Source organism: Pongo abelii, chromosome X, assembly GCF_028885655.2.
Source record: "Pongo abelii isolate AG06213 chromosome X, NHGRI_mPonAbe1-v2.0_pri, whole genome shotgun sequence".
NCBI lineage: Eukaryota > Metazoa > Chordata > Mammalia > Primates > Hominidae > Pongo > Pongo abelii.
The window spans coordinates 14,500,373-14,516,210 of NC_072008.2; the positions used below are offsets into that span (position 1 = coordinate 14,500,373).

Genomic DNA, 15,838 nt, shown 5'->3' on the forward strand with positions numbered 1-15,838 from the left:
CCCAGTGTGTGACGTTCCCCTTCCTGTGTCCATGTGTTCTCATTGTTCAATCCCCACCTATGAGTGAGAACATGCGGTGTTTGGTTTTCTGTCCTTGCGATAGTTTGCTGAGAATGATGGTTTCCAATTTCATCCATGTCCCTACAAAGGACATGAACTCATCATTTTTTATGGCTGCATAGTATTCCATGGTGTATATGTGCCACATTTTCTTAATGCAGTCTATCATTGTTGGACATTTGGCTTGGTTCCAACTCTTTGGAAGTTTATTGTGAATAGTGCCACAATAAACATATGTGTACATGTGTCTTTAGAGCAGCATGATTTATAATCCTTTGGGTATATACCCAGTAATGGGATGGCTGGGTCAAATGGTATTTCTAGTTCTAGATCCCTGAGAAATCGCCGCACTGACTTCCACAATGGTTGAACTAGTTTACAGTCTTACCAACAGTGTAAAAGTGTTCCTATTTCTCCACATCCTCTCCAGCACCTGTTGTTTCCTGACTTTTTAATGATCGCCAGTCTAACTGGTGTGAGATGGTATCTCATTGTGGTTTTGATTTGCATTTCTCTGATGGCCAGTGATGATGAGTATTTTTTCATGGATCTTTTGGCTGCATAATTGTCTTCTTTTGAGAAGTGTCTGTTCATATCCGTTGTCCACTTTTTGATGGGGTTGTTTGTTTTTTTCTTGTAAATTTGTTGGAGTTCATTGTAGATTCTGGATATTAGCCCTTTGTCAGATGAGTAGATTGCAAAAATTTTCTCCCATTCTGTAGGTTGCCTGTTCACTCTGATGGTAGTTTCTTTTGCTGTGCAGAAGCTCTTTAGTTTAATGAGATCCCATTTGTCAATTTTGGCTTTTGTTGCCATTGCTTTTGGTGTTTTAGACATGAAGTCCTTGCACATGCCTGTGTCCTGAGTGGTATTGCCTAGGTTTTCTTCTAGGGTTTTTATGGTTTTAGGTCTAACATTTAAGTCTTTAATCCATCTTGAATTAATTTTTGTATAAGGTGTAAGGAAGGGATCCAGTTTCAGCTTTCTACATATGGCTAGCCAGTTTTCCTAGCACCATTTATTAAATAGGGAATCCTTTCCCCATTTCTTGTTTTTTTTCAGGTTTGTCAAAGATCAGATAGTTGTAGATATGTGGCATTATTTCTGAGGGCTCTGTTCGGTTCCATTGGTCTATATCTCTGTTTTGGTACCAGTACCATGCTGTTTTGGTTATTGTAGCCTTGTAGTATAGTTCAAAGTCAGGTAGCGTGATGCCTCCAGCTTTGTTCTTTTGGCTTAGGATTGACTTGGCAATGAGGGCTCTTTTTTGGTTCCATATGAACTTGAAAGTAGTTTTTTCCAATTCTGTGAAGAAAGTCATTGGTAGCTTGATGGGGATGGCATTGAATCTATAAATTACCTTGGGCAGTATGGCCATTTTCACGATCTTGATTCTTCCTATCCATGAGCATGGAATGTTCTTCCATTTGTTTGTATCCTCTTTTATTTCCTTGAGCAGTGGTTTGTAGTTCTCCTTGAAGAGGTCCTTCACATCCCTTGTAAGTTGGATTCCTAGGTATTTTATTCTCTTTGAAGCAATTGTGAATGGGAGTTCACTCGTGATTTGGCTCTCTGTTTGTCTGTTATTGGTGTATAGGACTGCTTGTGATTTTTGCACATTGATTTTTGTATCCTGAGACTTTGCTGAAGTTGCTTATCAGCTTAAGGAGATTTTGGGCTGAGACGATGGGGTTTTCTTAATATACAATCATGTCATCTGCAAACAGAGACAATTTGACTTTCTCTCTTCTTGTTTGAATACCCTTTATTGCCTTCTCTTGCCTGACTGCCCTAGCAAGAACTTCCAATACTGTGTTGAATAGAAGTGGTGAGAGAGGGCATCCCTGTCTTGTGCCAGTTTTCAAAGGGAATGCTTCCAGTCTTTGCCCATTCAGTATGATATTGGCTGTGGATTTTGTCATAAATAGCTCTTATTATTTTGTGATACATTCCATCAGTACCTAGTTTATTGAGAGTCTTTAGCATGAAGGGCTGTTGAATTTTGTTGAAGGCCTTTTCGGCATCTATTGAGATAATCATGTGGTTTTTGTCATTGGTTCTGTTTATGTGATGGATTACATTTTTGCTTTGCATATGTTGAACCAGCCTTGCATCCCAGGGATGAAGCCAATTTGATTGTGGTGGATAAGCTTTTTGATGTGCTGCTGAATTCGGTTTGCCAGTGTTTTATTGAGGATTTTCGCATCGATGTTCATCAGGGATATTGGTCTAAAATTCTCTTTTTTTGTTGTGTCTCTACAAGGCTTTGGTATCAGGATGATGCTGGCCACATAAAATGAGTTAGGGAGGATTCCCTCCTTTTCTATTGATCGGAATAATTTCAGAAGGAATGGTACCAGCTCCTCTTTGTACCTCTGGTAGAATTTGACTGTGCATCCATCTGGTCCTGGGCTTTTTTGGTTGGTTGGCTATTAATTATTGCCTCAATTTCAGAACCTGTTATTGGTCTATTAAGAGATTCAACTTCTTCCTGGTTTAGTCTTGGGAGGGTGTATGTGTCGAGGAATTTATCCATTTCTTCTAGATTTTCTAGTTTATTTGCATAGAGGTGTTTATAATATTCTCTGATGGTAGTTTGTATTTCTGTGGAATCGGTGGTGATATCCCCTTTATCATTTTTTATTGTGTCTATTTGATTCTTCTCTTTTCCTCTTTATTAGTCTTGCTAGTGATCTATCAATTTTGTTGATCTTTTCCAAAAACCAGCTCCTGGATTCATTGATTTTTTTGAAGGGTTTTTTGTGTCTCCATCTCCTTCAGTTCTGCTCTGATCTTAGTTATTTCTTGTCTTCTGCTAGCTTTTGAATTTGTTTGCTCTTGCTTCTCTAGTTCTTTTAATTGTGATGTTACAGTGTCGATTTTAGATCTCTCCTGCTTTATCTTGTGGGCATTTAGTGCTATAAATTTCTCTCTACACACTGCTTTAAATGTGTCTCAGAGATTCTGTTACATTGTGTATTCTCATTGGTTTCAAAGAATATATTTATTTCTGCCTTCATTTCATTATTTATCCGGTAGTCATTCAGGAGCAGGTTGTTCAGTTTCCATGTAGTTGAGCAGTTTTGAGTGAGAATCCTGAGTTTAAATTTGATTACACTCTGGTCTGAAAGACAGTTGTGATTTCTGTTCTTTTACATTTGCTGAGGAGTGTTTTACTGCCAATTATGTGGTCAATTTTAGAATAAGTGTGATGTGGTGCTGAGGTGGAGAGTTCTGTAGATGTCTATTAAGTCTGCTTGGTCCAGAGCTGGGTTCACGTCCTGGATATCTTCTTAATTCTCTGTCTCATTGATCTGTCTAATATTGATAGTGGGGTATTATAGTCTCCCATTATTATTGTTTGGGAGTCTAAGTCTCTTTATAGGTCTCTAAGAACTTGCTTTATGAATCTGGGTGCTCCTCTATTGGGTGCATATATATTTAGATAGTTAGCTCTTCTTGTTGAATTGATCCCTTTACCATTATGTAATGGCCTTTTTTGTCTCTTTTGGTCTTTGTTGGTTTAAAGTCTGTTTTATCAGAGACTGGGATTGCAACCTCTACTTTTTTGTGCTTTCCATTCACGTGGTAGATCTTCCTCCATCCTTTTATTTTGAGCCTGTGTATCTCCTTGCACGTGAGATGGATCTCCTGAATAGAGCACACTGATGGGTCTTGACTCTTTATCCAATGTGCCAGTCTGAGCCTTTTAATTGGAGCATTTAGCCCATTTACATTTAAGGTTAAAATTGTTATGTGTGAATTTGATCCTGTCATTATGATGATAGCTGGTTATTTTGCCTGTTAATTGATGCAGTTTCTTCATAGTGTTGATGGTCTTTACAATGTGGCATGTTTTTGCAGTGGCTGGTACTCTTGTTCCTTTCCATGTTTAGTGCTTCCTTCAGGAGCTCTTGTAAGGCAGGCCTGGTGGTGACAAAATCTCTTAGCATTTGCTTGTCTGTAACGGATTTTATTTCTCCTTCACTTATGAAGCTTAGTTTGGCTGGATATGAAATTCTGGGTTGAAAATTCTTTTCTTTAAGAATGTTGAATATTGGCCCCCACTCTCTTCTGGCTTGTAGGGTTTCTGCCGAGAGATCAGCTGTTAGTCTGATGGACTTCCCTTAACCTGACCTTTCTCTCTGGCTGCCCTTAACATTTTTTTTCCTTCATTTCAACCTTGGTGAATGTGACAAGTGTCTTGGGGTTGCTCTTCTCGAGGAGTATCTTTGTGGTGTTCTCTGTATTTCCTGAATTTGAATGTTGGCCTGCCTTGCTAGGTTGGGGAAGTTCTCCTGGATAATATCCTGAAGAGTGTTTTCTAACTTGGTTCCATTCTCCCAGTCACTTTCAGATACACCAATCAAACATAGATTTGGTCTTTTCACATAGTTCCATATTTCTTGGAGGCTTTGTTTATTTCTTTTCACTCTTTTTTCTCTAATCTTGTCTTCTCACTTTATTTCATTAATTTGACCTTCAGTCACTGATATCCTTTCTTCCACTTGATTGAATCAGCTGTTGAACTTTGTGTATGCTTCATGATGTTCTCATACTGTGGTTTTCAGCTCCATCAGGTCATTTAAGGTCTTCTCTACACTTTTCTAGTTAGCCATTCGTTTAACCTTTTTTCAAGGTTTTTAGCTTCCTTGTGATGGGTTAGAACATGCTCCTTTAGCTCAGAGAAGTTTGTTATTACCGACTTTCTGAAGCCTACTTCTGTCAACTTGTCAAAGTCATTCTCTGTCCAGTTTTTTTTCCTTTGCTGCCGAGGAGTTGTGTTCCTTTGGAGGAGAAGAGGCATTCTGGTTTTTGGAATTTTCAGCCATTCTGCTCTGGTTTCTCCCCATCTTTGTGGTTTTATCTACCTTTGGTCTTTGATGTTGGTGACCTACAATTGGGGTTTTGGTGTGGATGTCCTTTTTGTTAATGTTGATGCTATTACTTTCTGTTTGTTAGTTTTCCTTCTAGCAGACAGGCCCCTCAGCTGCAGGTCTGTTGGAGTTTGCTGGAGGTCCACTCCAGTCCGTGTTTGCCTAGGTATCACCAGTGAAGGCTGCAGAACAGCAAATGTTGCTGCCCAATACTTCCTCTGGAAACTTCGTCCCAAAGGGGCATCTGCCTGTATGAGGTGTCTGTCAGCCCCTATGGGAGGTGTCTCCCAGTCAGGCTACACGGGGGTCAGGGACCCATTTGAGGAGGCAGTCTGTTCGTTATCAAAGCTCGTACGCCATGCTGGGAGAACCACTGCTCTCTTCAGAGCTGTCAGGCCAGGACGTTTAAATCTGGAGAAGCTGTCTGCTGCTTTTTGTTCAGATATTTCCTGCCCCTAGAGGTGGAATCTACAGAGGCAGGAGGCCTTGCTGAGCTGTGGTGGGCTCCGCCCAGTTCGAGCTACCCTGCAGCTTTGTTTACACTGTGAGCATAGAACCGCCTACTCAAGCCTCAGCAATGGTGGACGCCCCTCTCCCTGCCAAGCTCCTGTGTCCCAGGTCGATCTCAGACTGCTGCGCTAGCAGTGAACAAGGCTCTGTGGGCGTGGGACCTGCCAAGACAGGCACGGGAGGGGATCTCCTGTTCTGCCGGTTGTGAAGACCATGCGAAAAGTGCAGTATTTGGGCAGGAGTGTACCACTCCTCCAGGTACAGTTACTCATGGCTTCTCTTGGCTATGAGAGGGAAATCCCCTTACCCCTTGTGCTTCCCAGTGAGGCAATGCCCTGCCCTGCTTTGGCTCACCCTCCGTGGGCTGCACACGCTGTCCAACCAGTCCCAATGAGATGAACCAGGTACCTCAGTTGGAAATGGAGAAATCACCCGTCTTCTGCATCTATCTCACTGGGAGCTGTAGACCAGAGCTGTTCCTAATCTGCCATCTTGGAGGTGACTGCACCCATTTTCGCACTTTTAATCAGATTGTTTTGCTGTTGAGATGTTTGAGTTCTTTGTATATTATAGATATTAATTCCCCAGCAAATGGATAGTTTGCAAATATTTTCTCCAATTCTGTAGGTTTTCCTTTCACTCTGATGATTGTTTCCTTTGATGTGCAGCAGCTTTTTAGTTTGATACAATTTATTTATTTTTGATTTTGTTGCCTGTGCTTTTGAGGTCTTATTCACAATATCTTTTCCCAGACCAATTTCCTGGAGCATCTCTTCTATGTTTTTCACAGGAGTTTTACAGTTTTGGATCTTACATTTAAGTCTTCACTGCATTTGGAGTTGATTTTTATATAAGGTGAGGGGTGGGGGTCTAGTTTTATTCTTCTGCATATGGATATCCAGTTTTCCCAGCACCATTTATTGAAGAGATTATCCTTTCCCCAATGAATATTCTTGGTGCCTTTTGTTGAAAATGAGTTGGCTGTAGATAGATGGATTAATTTCAGGGTTCTCTATTCTGTTTCATGGGTCTATGTGTCTATTTTTATTCATTTATTTATTTTTGAGATGAAGTCTCGCTGTGTCACCCAGGCTGGAGTGCAGTGGTGTGATCTTGGCTCACTGCAACCTCCACCTCCTGGGTTCACGCCATTCTCCTGCCTCAGCCTCCCAAGTAGCTGGGACTACAAGTGCCCGCCACCACGCCCAGCTAATTTTTTGTATTTTTAGTAGAGATGGGGTTTCACTGTGTTAGCCAGGATGGTCGCGATCTCCTGACCTTGTGATGGGCCCGCCTCGGCCTCCCAAAGTGCTGGGATTACAGGCGTGAGCCACCACGCCCAGCCTATGTGTCTGTTTTTATGACAGCATCATGTTGTTTTTGGTTGCTATAGCTTTGTAGTATGTTTGGAAATATGGTAGTGTATGCCTCCAGCTTTGTTCTTTTTTCCCAGAATTGCTTTGGCTATTTGAGGTCTTTTGTGGTTCCATATAAGTTTTAGGATTTTTTTCTATTTCTGTGAAGGATGTCATTAATTATGAAGAATTAATAGGAATTACATTGAATGTGTAGATTGCTTTGGGCAGTATGGTCATTTTAACAATATTACTTCTGATCCATGAGCATGAATGTCTATTTGTGTCCTCTTCAATTTCTTTCATCAGTGTTTTGTAGTTTTCCTTATAGAGGTATTTTTGTAGCTATTGTAAATGGGATTGGCTTCTTGATTTCTTTTTCAGCTAGTTCATTGGTCACATAGAGCAATGCTGCTGATTTTTGTATGTTGATTTTGTATCCTGCAACTTTACTGAATTTGTTTATCAGTTCTAAGAGTTTTTGGGTAGATACTTTAGGTTTTCTTTACATGTAAGATTATATCATCTGCAAACAGAGACAATTCAACTTCCTCTTTTCCAATTTGGATGCCCTTTACTTATATCTCTTGCTTAATTGCTCTGGTTAGGACTTCCAGTATTATAATGAAGCTATTGGCACATAATTGTATTATTCTCTTGCATGTTTCTTAATGCCTTGGGCAAAGCATAATTTGAAAATGCTTATCTTCTTTCTGTCAGCTATTGTATCAAAAAATATCTGGATTTAGAGAGACTGATATTCTGTCCTAGGTGTGAGAAAAATTGGGTCTCAGTTTCTCAAGTGTCCTCTACTTTCAGAAATCCTTGCTCTAAACAAGGATTGAACAAGTTAGAACTGGCAGTTACCTGGATAGCATGCATTGAAGAAAACCAAAAGCTTTTTTTGCCCCAAATTCTTTATCTTGTCTTGATCACAATAAGTAGGAATACTACCACTTCTTTAGATTAATACTTTGGAGACCCCAGGTAAAGTACAAATATGCTGTATGGGAGAAGTGTCACATTCTCCATTTTAACTTATTATAATTTTGTTCAGCCCTAACCAACCCATGAACACTTCTAGTTGGATGTATACCCATAGGTTTCAAATAAAAATGGGCTTACATACTTGTTCTTGAGAAATGTATCAATGCTTATTGTTTTATTCCAGACTTTATATTCTAGATTTTATTCTATGCCAGACAACCTACACCTAATTGCTCCTTCATATTGGCTTTCCTTTTGATTTATAGTGTTTCATCCTGGATTGTAACCTTTGATTAAATAAGGCAGAATCCCCAACTAAGGGCAGACTTGAGGATGCATTGATATCTACTGACCACAAATGAGCAGGTAAGCAATTAATTAGCAAGTAATAATGGCACAATCAGCATGCCTTCCAACAGCTTGGAAATTTAGTTTTTCCTTACTCTTGAAATTTGTATTGGCTACGATACAACTCCCTGGATTCTTGGCATCCATCTACCTCTCTATTGTAAATCTAGAGGATGATTAGGACTACTTAACAGTAAACCTAATAAAACTATTCAGTTCATTTTTCCTAATTCTATAAATTGGCCTCTAGAGACACCACTACATAGGGTATTTAGCTTAGAGATAGCAGTCTGAAATTTAACTCAACATGTTTAACTCTCTTCATGCATTGTCTCCATTGGCTCTAAGATTGAGCATAATAAATATTGATCCCTTTACCTCACAGGGATTTTTTTGTGGTGTAATGAGCTGCTTGTGTAAAGCTCCTTAGAGAATGCTACTGCTAAGATACAGCACCTCTAAATGCATGGAAAAAGAAATCAATAATGGCCTTATCAAATAAGATTAGTACAGAGTCACACATACCACCTCTTAGTATCCTGAGGAAAATCACACTTTTTTCCTGTTTACATCAAGGAAGCATTAAATACTTGATTCCCCTCTTCCCATTAGTCCCCATAAGATAGCTGCAAAGAAATCACAACGTAGAAATGCCTGGATAGACTAAAGCCATGGACCGATTACATCTCTGCTATGCATGCTAATGCCTCATCCAGGATGGTTCCACATGGGGAAATGAAAGGGTTGCATTTATTCCATCCACACCCCTCAATAGCTCTGGTTGATGCTGAACTGTGCTGCCCAGCTTCAGTTGTCAGTTCCTAGAGGGAAAGAAGGCTGCCTGTTAGCTTATTTGATATCTGAGTCAAATTGACTTCCTTAGTTATATGTGCTATATTTTGATGTTCCTTTTGAAACATTTCAGAAAGTCTTCATGTTTGTTTCTATTTCACAACATTTAAAAGCTCACATATCTAATATATTAGCTTTGGTATATATTTTGGAACAAAAAAAAGATGTTTGTGTTCAGAAGGGGTTAGCAAATAAATGCCTTTGTAACATATCCCAGGTCAATGTTTCCCTAACTTGAAAGTGCACACAAATCCTACGGGGATCGTGTTAAAATGCAGTCTGAGTAGTACTATGTGGGACCTGAGGTTCTGCATTTCTACACCACTCCCAAAGTAATGTCCACAGACCTCAACATGAGGAGGAAGGCTGTATTGTCATACCGAAATGCTAACTATTCTTTAAATGTCTTGGAATATTTTAAAAGGGAGAGAAAATAAGTGGGAAAAAGAAAGTAACAATACAATAAAGGGAATATGTGAAGGTCTGAATTTTCAGACAACATCTACGTGGTGGTAAGCAACAAATACTTTATTACCACCAGGAAAAACATTCCCAGTTAAAGGTAAGGTGATGTTAAAGGCCTGCATGTCCGAACATTTAAACTTTGTACAAGAGAATAAAACTAGTGGGAATAGCTGTAAAAGTTCTAAACATAGCTTCCATTCCAGTTCCCAGATGAGTAGTGATTTTTCACTCATTGTTCCCCAGGTAATGAGGACAAAAACCTCCTGAAGTGTGATATAAATGGCCTTCAAGAGGCATTAGTGTGTAAGGACCGAAAAAAAAAAAAATCCTTTACTTCAAGTTTATTGCAGAGAGGAGCATTTCATATTAGCAGAAATGGGAATAGAAAACGGTGAGGCAGAATTTTGCTTAAGTGGGTCGATAGATGGACTACTCAAGTCTGTTCATAGTCATCCAAATGTTCTAAGGCATGAGGGTGCATCAATGTTAGGTTGACTTGAATATTGGAATGAGGTATCAAGAGAAATCTTCCCTGATCTGTTTCCTTGAGATGAGGAAAGGACTACTGGATGAATGTAAAAGGAAAAATTGGCATCTCTTCATCTTTGAGTAAAAAACGTTGAATATTTGGGCATAATAAAAATGAGCACCAGGCGGGGAGTTACAATATTTGCGTTTCAATGCCAAAGCTGCTATTATCTAGCTGTTGGATCTTGAGCAACAGCTCTGAGTAAGTTTCATTCTTTAGAGGACTGCTCTAGATTAACATTTTCCAGTGTGACGGGATGTTAAGAGTTTTGTGGAAAAATGTTGTCCATGGTTAAATGAGGTAGGCAGATAGTGGGTTAAATAGACTTCCACAGGTTTTATTAGTGGCAAGCTTCTTAGATCCTTTGGATGGAGCCTCTGAATGTGGATAGCAGGGCTTCCCAAACTTACTTGATGTGGAACGCTTGTTTACGAGGACTACCTCGTAAGATTAATGTTCTATGGAGCTTATATTGGGAAATGTAGATGATTTTTAAGGTTACTTCCAGTTTTAGCATAATGTTATCATACTACCAAAGTTAAATCAGGAATATATAGAAACCTACCTACATAAAAAATGTAAAAAACTAATATTATTTTTAGTTTGTTGCTTTTTTAACTCAATGAAATCAGCTTTAAAAAGCAACGTTTTGATGTAATTTCAAAGTCAGTGCACCTTAATGTAGAATTTGATTTGAAGAATACAGATAAGCACAAAAATTTGCAATGATTAAGAGAGTCACAACCATTAATATTTTAAGAGATTTTTCCAAAAATTGAAGTATTTTCTGAATTAACTTTTTCATCCTTAAGTCAAATTTTTATCTTCCATTTAGCAGGTTTCATGTTCTACTTTGTATATGGCAATGTCACTTTCACATTTGGCCCGTTTTCTTACGAGAACTTTCAAATACAAAAGTTTTCTAATACAAGGTGGAATATCGATAAAACATCATCAAAATGAAATAGTAATAGATGCAAGGTAGAAAAATTAGCTTCATAGTAATGGTCAGATACATAATTCTTAGTACAGTGTTCTAAGGCTGAATATTTATTATACCTGAATATTCCCTGACAGTGGCATCCAATTTATTTGTATATTTATTCTTTACCTTGATCCAAGCATAATTTGTGATGATTATGTATCTTTAATTTGACTCCAGGAATTAAAACTCATTGGCTTTCAGATATTGAAAACCAATAGCATCTTAATATCTCTAAGGAGAGAGTGGAAAACCTTCATTTTATATATTCATCACAATAGCAGAATTAATTCTAATATCTGAATAATAGTCTTTATGTTGGGTGCTTTTATTGAAAAGGCTAGAACAAATTCTAGGAGGTTTTGTTTATAACCCTGCCTAGAAACATGAGGGATACACAAAATAACCTCTAGCATTGCCTTTCAAATTGTTATGAACTCTTCCATTAGAAAAACAAGTTATTCAAGGAAAAAATAATGTTTCTTTTTTCTTTTAAAATGAGTTGTCTCCCCCTTCAAATTGTGCAGTCATTATTTTCCGAGAAGACTACCTTATAAAGTCATATCACTGATATTTAAAGGACAAATCACAGGTTTTTGACTGCAGAGGTGTTTTATTGACTTTCTATGATTAAGGGATAAAGAGAAGATTGTGCAATTCCAGTCTTCCTTTGCCAGCTGCTGGTATTTTGATTGTAAATATCAAATTATATTTCCCTTTAGTGTTCTTCAAAAAAAAGCCCCAGCAAATATAAGAATTAGAGGTAGTAATAGTTCAGATGGTTTGCCATCAGCTGAGACCCCCCAAATGGCTTAAGGACAAATGATCAGGCCCTCATCCTAAGAATTTTTATTTTTAATAATTGATGCCAAGTATGTGTTGCTGCCACTATTCCCCACTTAATTACTTTTCTTTTTGATTAAACACATTAATGAGAAGAGACCTAATAAATCATGTGCAAAACAGTAAAGCACTTAATTAACATGTGTTTCCCTGATTGATGGTGATAGAAAACCATAACAGTGCTGAGTAGGCTCACAAGGGCACCTTCAACTGATATCTTAAACAAACATAAGACTGAGAGCACAACAGAGGAACTCCATTCTCATTTAAGAACTAGCTGTGACAACTACAGGTCATGATGTGATTATAGTCCTCTTTTTTCTCTTTGAGTCAAAGGATCTGTGCTCCCAGTTTATGGGATGTAAACAGTATATGGGAAACATAAGCCAGCAAATGCTGTGGTAGGCTATTACTACTAATAGCCAGTACTTATTGAGCAGGTACTCTGCTATGTGTTTTAAAAGATTGTCTTATTTAACTCTTCACCATGCATGTAGCTAGTGATCATTACTATTATCATTTTAGAGAGGAAAAACGGATACATATAGATGGTCCAAGTTGCACAGCGAATAAGTGAGATAGCCCAGTCAATTTTATCCCATAGTCTAATTTGATTCACTGGAAGATGGTTTTTCACATATTTTCAGCTAATTTGAAATTCTGTGTGAGAATCATTAACCATTATAGAAATCCCCAGAATCGGACAACCTGAGAACCAACAAGGGTTGAGGTAACTGGGTTTTATACATTATACCAAGAAAGAGTAGATTTCACAATGTGATTAAAACATAGCTACATCTTAATTTTGATTGTGTGAGAATGGTAGACTGGGAGTGGAGGTTGGGGTTCTTTTTTGCTTCTTTATCTCATGTTCCAATTTTTTTGTGATGTGGTTTTGCTGCTTTTAAAGTGAGAAGCAATAGAAGCCAACGAATACATCCCTCCTCAATCTACCCCACTCAAGTGTGGACAGGTCCTGCCTCACCTAACGTAAATTTTTTCCCAGAATAGGTGACCAGATCAACTTCACTGTTAAAATAGGTTTCCTAGGCTTTTAAATCAGTTGTGGCCTCTGTAATCAAGTTTACTGAAGGCTGAACGCTGTCTCTCCTCAGCTATGGATACCTGGCTAGCCAGTGTAGCTGACAGACATGCACAAAGACTTTCATCATTCCCTGCTTCCAGATTCTTTTCAAGAGTGTTGGGGATAGCAGTATGGAGAAACCTTTGACAGTCTCATATGGCATCTCTTTTTTTTTTTCCAACTTTTAAGTTCAAAGGTACATATGCAGCATGTGTAGATTTGTTACACAGGTAAATGTGTGCCATGGTGGTTGGCTGCACATATCATCCCATCGCCTAGGTATTAAACCCAGGATCCCTTAGCTATTCTTCCTGATGCTCTCACTCCTCCCACCTCCTTCCTGAACCTCTTTTAGGCCCCAGTGTGTGTTGTTCCCCCACCCCCATCGTGTTCATGTGTTCTCATCATTCAGCTCCCACTAATAAGTGAGAACAGGAGGTATTTGGTTTTCCGTTCCTCTGTTAGTTTGCTGAGAATAATGGCTTCCAACTCCTGTCGCATCTTTTTAATGAAGGGTTGCTAGGTATGTTTGGTGAAATAAGTAGGCATTGTTCTGAACTCACAGAGATTCAGATGAGGAAGGGAACTGATTCATTGTCTGTACCATCAAATCTCAAACGTTAGAACCTTCAGACCAGGTGCATTCTGTGTGTGTTAGAGAATGTTCGTGGGAATGCTAATATAAGTATCTTAGCTCTGGTAAATACTCATATACAAGAAGAGAGAGAGTAGAGTTCTGGCAGCTGAAGTGAAGTGAACTGGGGGATCCTAAGGGATGCTCATGACCCAGAGAAATTCCTTTGGACAGTGGAGCGAGGTAAAGAGCTTCAGATGTGTCTTAGAATCAGACAAAAAATGTTCTAAGATGTGAAAGGACCCATGAAGAAATAAGAAAGGAGACTGTAAGAAAATTAGAGAGGAGATTGGGGGGAAAGTTGCGTGTACTAGTTTGACTCTTGTTTATTAACAATTGGAAGACTTTTCCTTCCCCATGGGAACACATGTTTAACCTTATTATAAAATCAAGAGAAAGAAAAAATTCATATTACATATGTAGTGCAAAGTACTTGTGTGTAAAGGACATTCAGGATGTGGTTTAAAAAGAAAATCAAGTCACCCTCTAACAAATTGAGGTGCTTATAAATTTAGATTCCATTAGTGTAGTGGTTCTTAGGTTTTGGGAGAAGGTGGTGAGGACAAAGATCCTTTTAGGAATCTGATGAAAACAATCAAACCTTCTCCACAGATAAAAGTACATACATTCATGCACAGGAACTATTGCACTTAATTCTGGTGGTTTTGCATGCTATTTATGGCCTGTCCATGAAGCCTGATAGAGGACACCAGCATTGCTGATTGCTCACTGTGTTACTCCAGGTTTCCTCCTTTCCCCTATAAGTGTGTAAAATGCTGCCATTCTGCTCTGGGCATCCATGTGTCTTTTCATCTTCTATGCACCCATCTCATCTTTCATTCAATATTTGCTGGCTCCCTCTTTAGAATAATAAACAAGCCTGCCCAGGCTTCATTTCTGTACACAGTGGACTATGAAGGGATATGATCTTCCTTTTTCTGTGATCAGTTGCAGGTATTTGTTTATATGAAAGGAAACTGTTTCAGATTTTAAAAGGAAAAATAAAATCTTTCCAAATCGAAGAAAATATAAAAGAGAGATTTTCCCCTTCATATTGGATGGTATGGTGAGAAGTGGAAAGTGGGGGGAAATTGACGTGAGCTTATCTGGTTGTTTCCTGCTGCTCTGTTACTCTGTTACATAAAAACACATTTTCAGCGTGGTTTTGTACAGGGATCCAGATTGATAATGAGATATTGAAGCAATACAGTAGGATATTCTTGTCCTAACATACATGCTTTGCTTAATAAAAATAGCCCATAATAATCCTTAGGCCTAAGTGGCTGTGTGTGTACAACTACCTTGATTACAACAGCCAATCTGGAATTTTTGTCATGAAGTACAATCCGTTATATATTGACTAGGTCTGATCTTATCATTAGACCATCCAATTTCCCAACTCACCAGGCTCTTCACAAATTATTTCAATCTCTCATGTATGGTCAGATAATCAAAATCCAACCACTCTACCCAGCACAGATTTATTGTTAGTTACCCTGCAGCTGCTACAGTTTAGCATGGCTTGGAATACTTTATGCCTCCAGCTGCTTTGTGTAATGGTGCAGCTTGTGTCCTTTTAGGCTTAGGCGGTTTGAGTAGGGGCTGAACTCTGACCAGAACTCACTGACTGTATCTTATCACTAGCTACCCAAATACCTCAAAATGTAGTGTCTTCAAGAAATGACCATTGTTTGTTCTCATGATTTTTATAGATTGGAAATCTGGGTTGGGCTCAGATGGGTGATTCTTCTGGGCTTGGTGGGCTTAGCTGACCTTGGCTGGCTTACTTTAATATCTACAGTCAGCTGGTGGGTGGGCTGGAGCTGGCTGGTTTAGGATGGCTTCAGCTGGGATGGCTGGGATGAGTGGGGCCTCTCCCCTTATAGTTTCTCATCATCCATCTGGCTAACTTGCACAATAACAAGGGTTATTGAGAGAAGCAAGAGGGAAAGCCCCAATGTATAAGTATTTTTCAAGTCTCTGCTTACATTAGGTTTGTGAAGGTCCTACCGGCCAAATCAAATCCGAAGGACAGTCCAGAATTAGTGTGGGAAGGCAGTACCAAAGACTATGAATAGGAAACAAATATTTGTAGCCGTTGTTGCAATCTACCACACAAAATCATGGCACTGGTCTGAAGCTACATCAGTGTGGAGGAGTGGACACCTTTTTCTAGATGGCTCACCCATTATGTGTGTATTTTCATAATTCATTAGCCCAAAGTGGATACCTCTTTCTACCACTCAGAGAGGCAACGTAAGTGCTAGCAGAGACAGACTGCCCCAATATATGTTTTCTTTTACTAAATACAT

The 15,838-nt window shown here is 38.9% G+C and overlaps 1 protein-coding gene across 1 annotated transcript in view; it reads left to right on the top strand.

The window, feature by feature from the left end:
- Positions 1-15,838, top strand: part of GLRA2 (glycine receptor alpha 2) — a 299,238-nt gene that overhangs the window by 14,302 nt on the left and 269,098 nt on the right. The window contains exon 2 of the mRNA XM_054544349.2: positions 8,056-8,155. The gene's annotated coding sequence lies outside the window, so the exon portion shown is untranslated. The remainder of the gene's footprint in view (positions 1-8,055; positions 8,156-15,838) is intronic.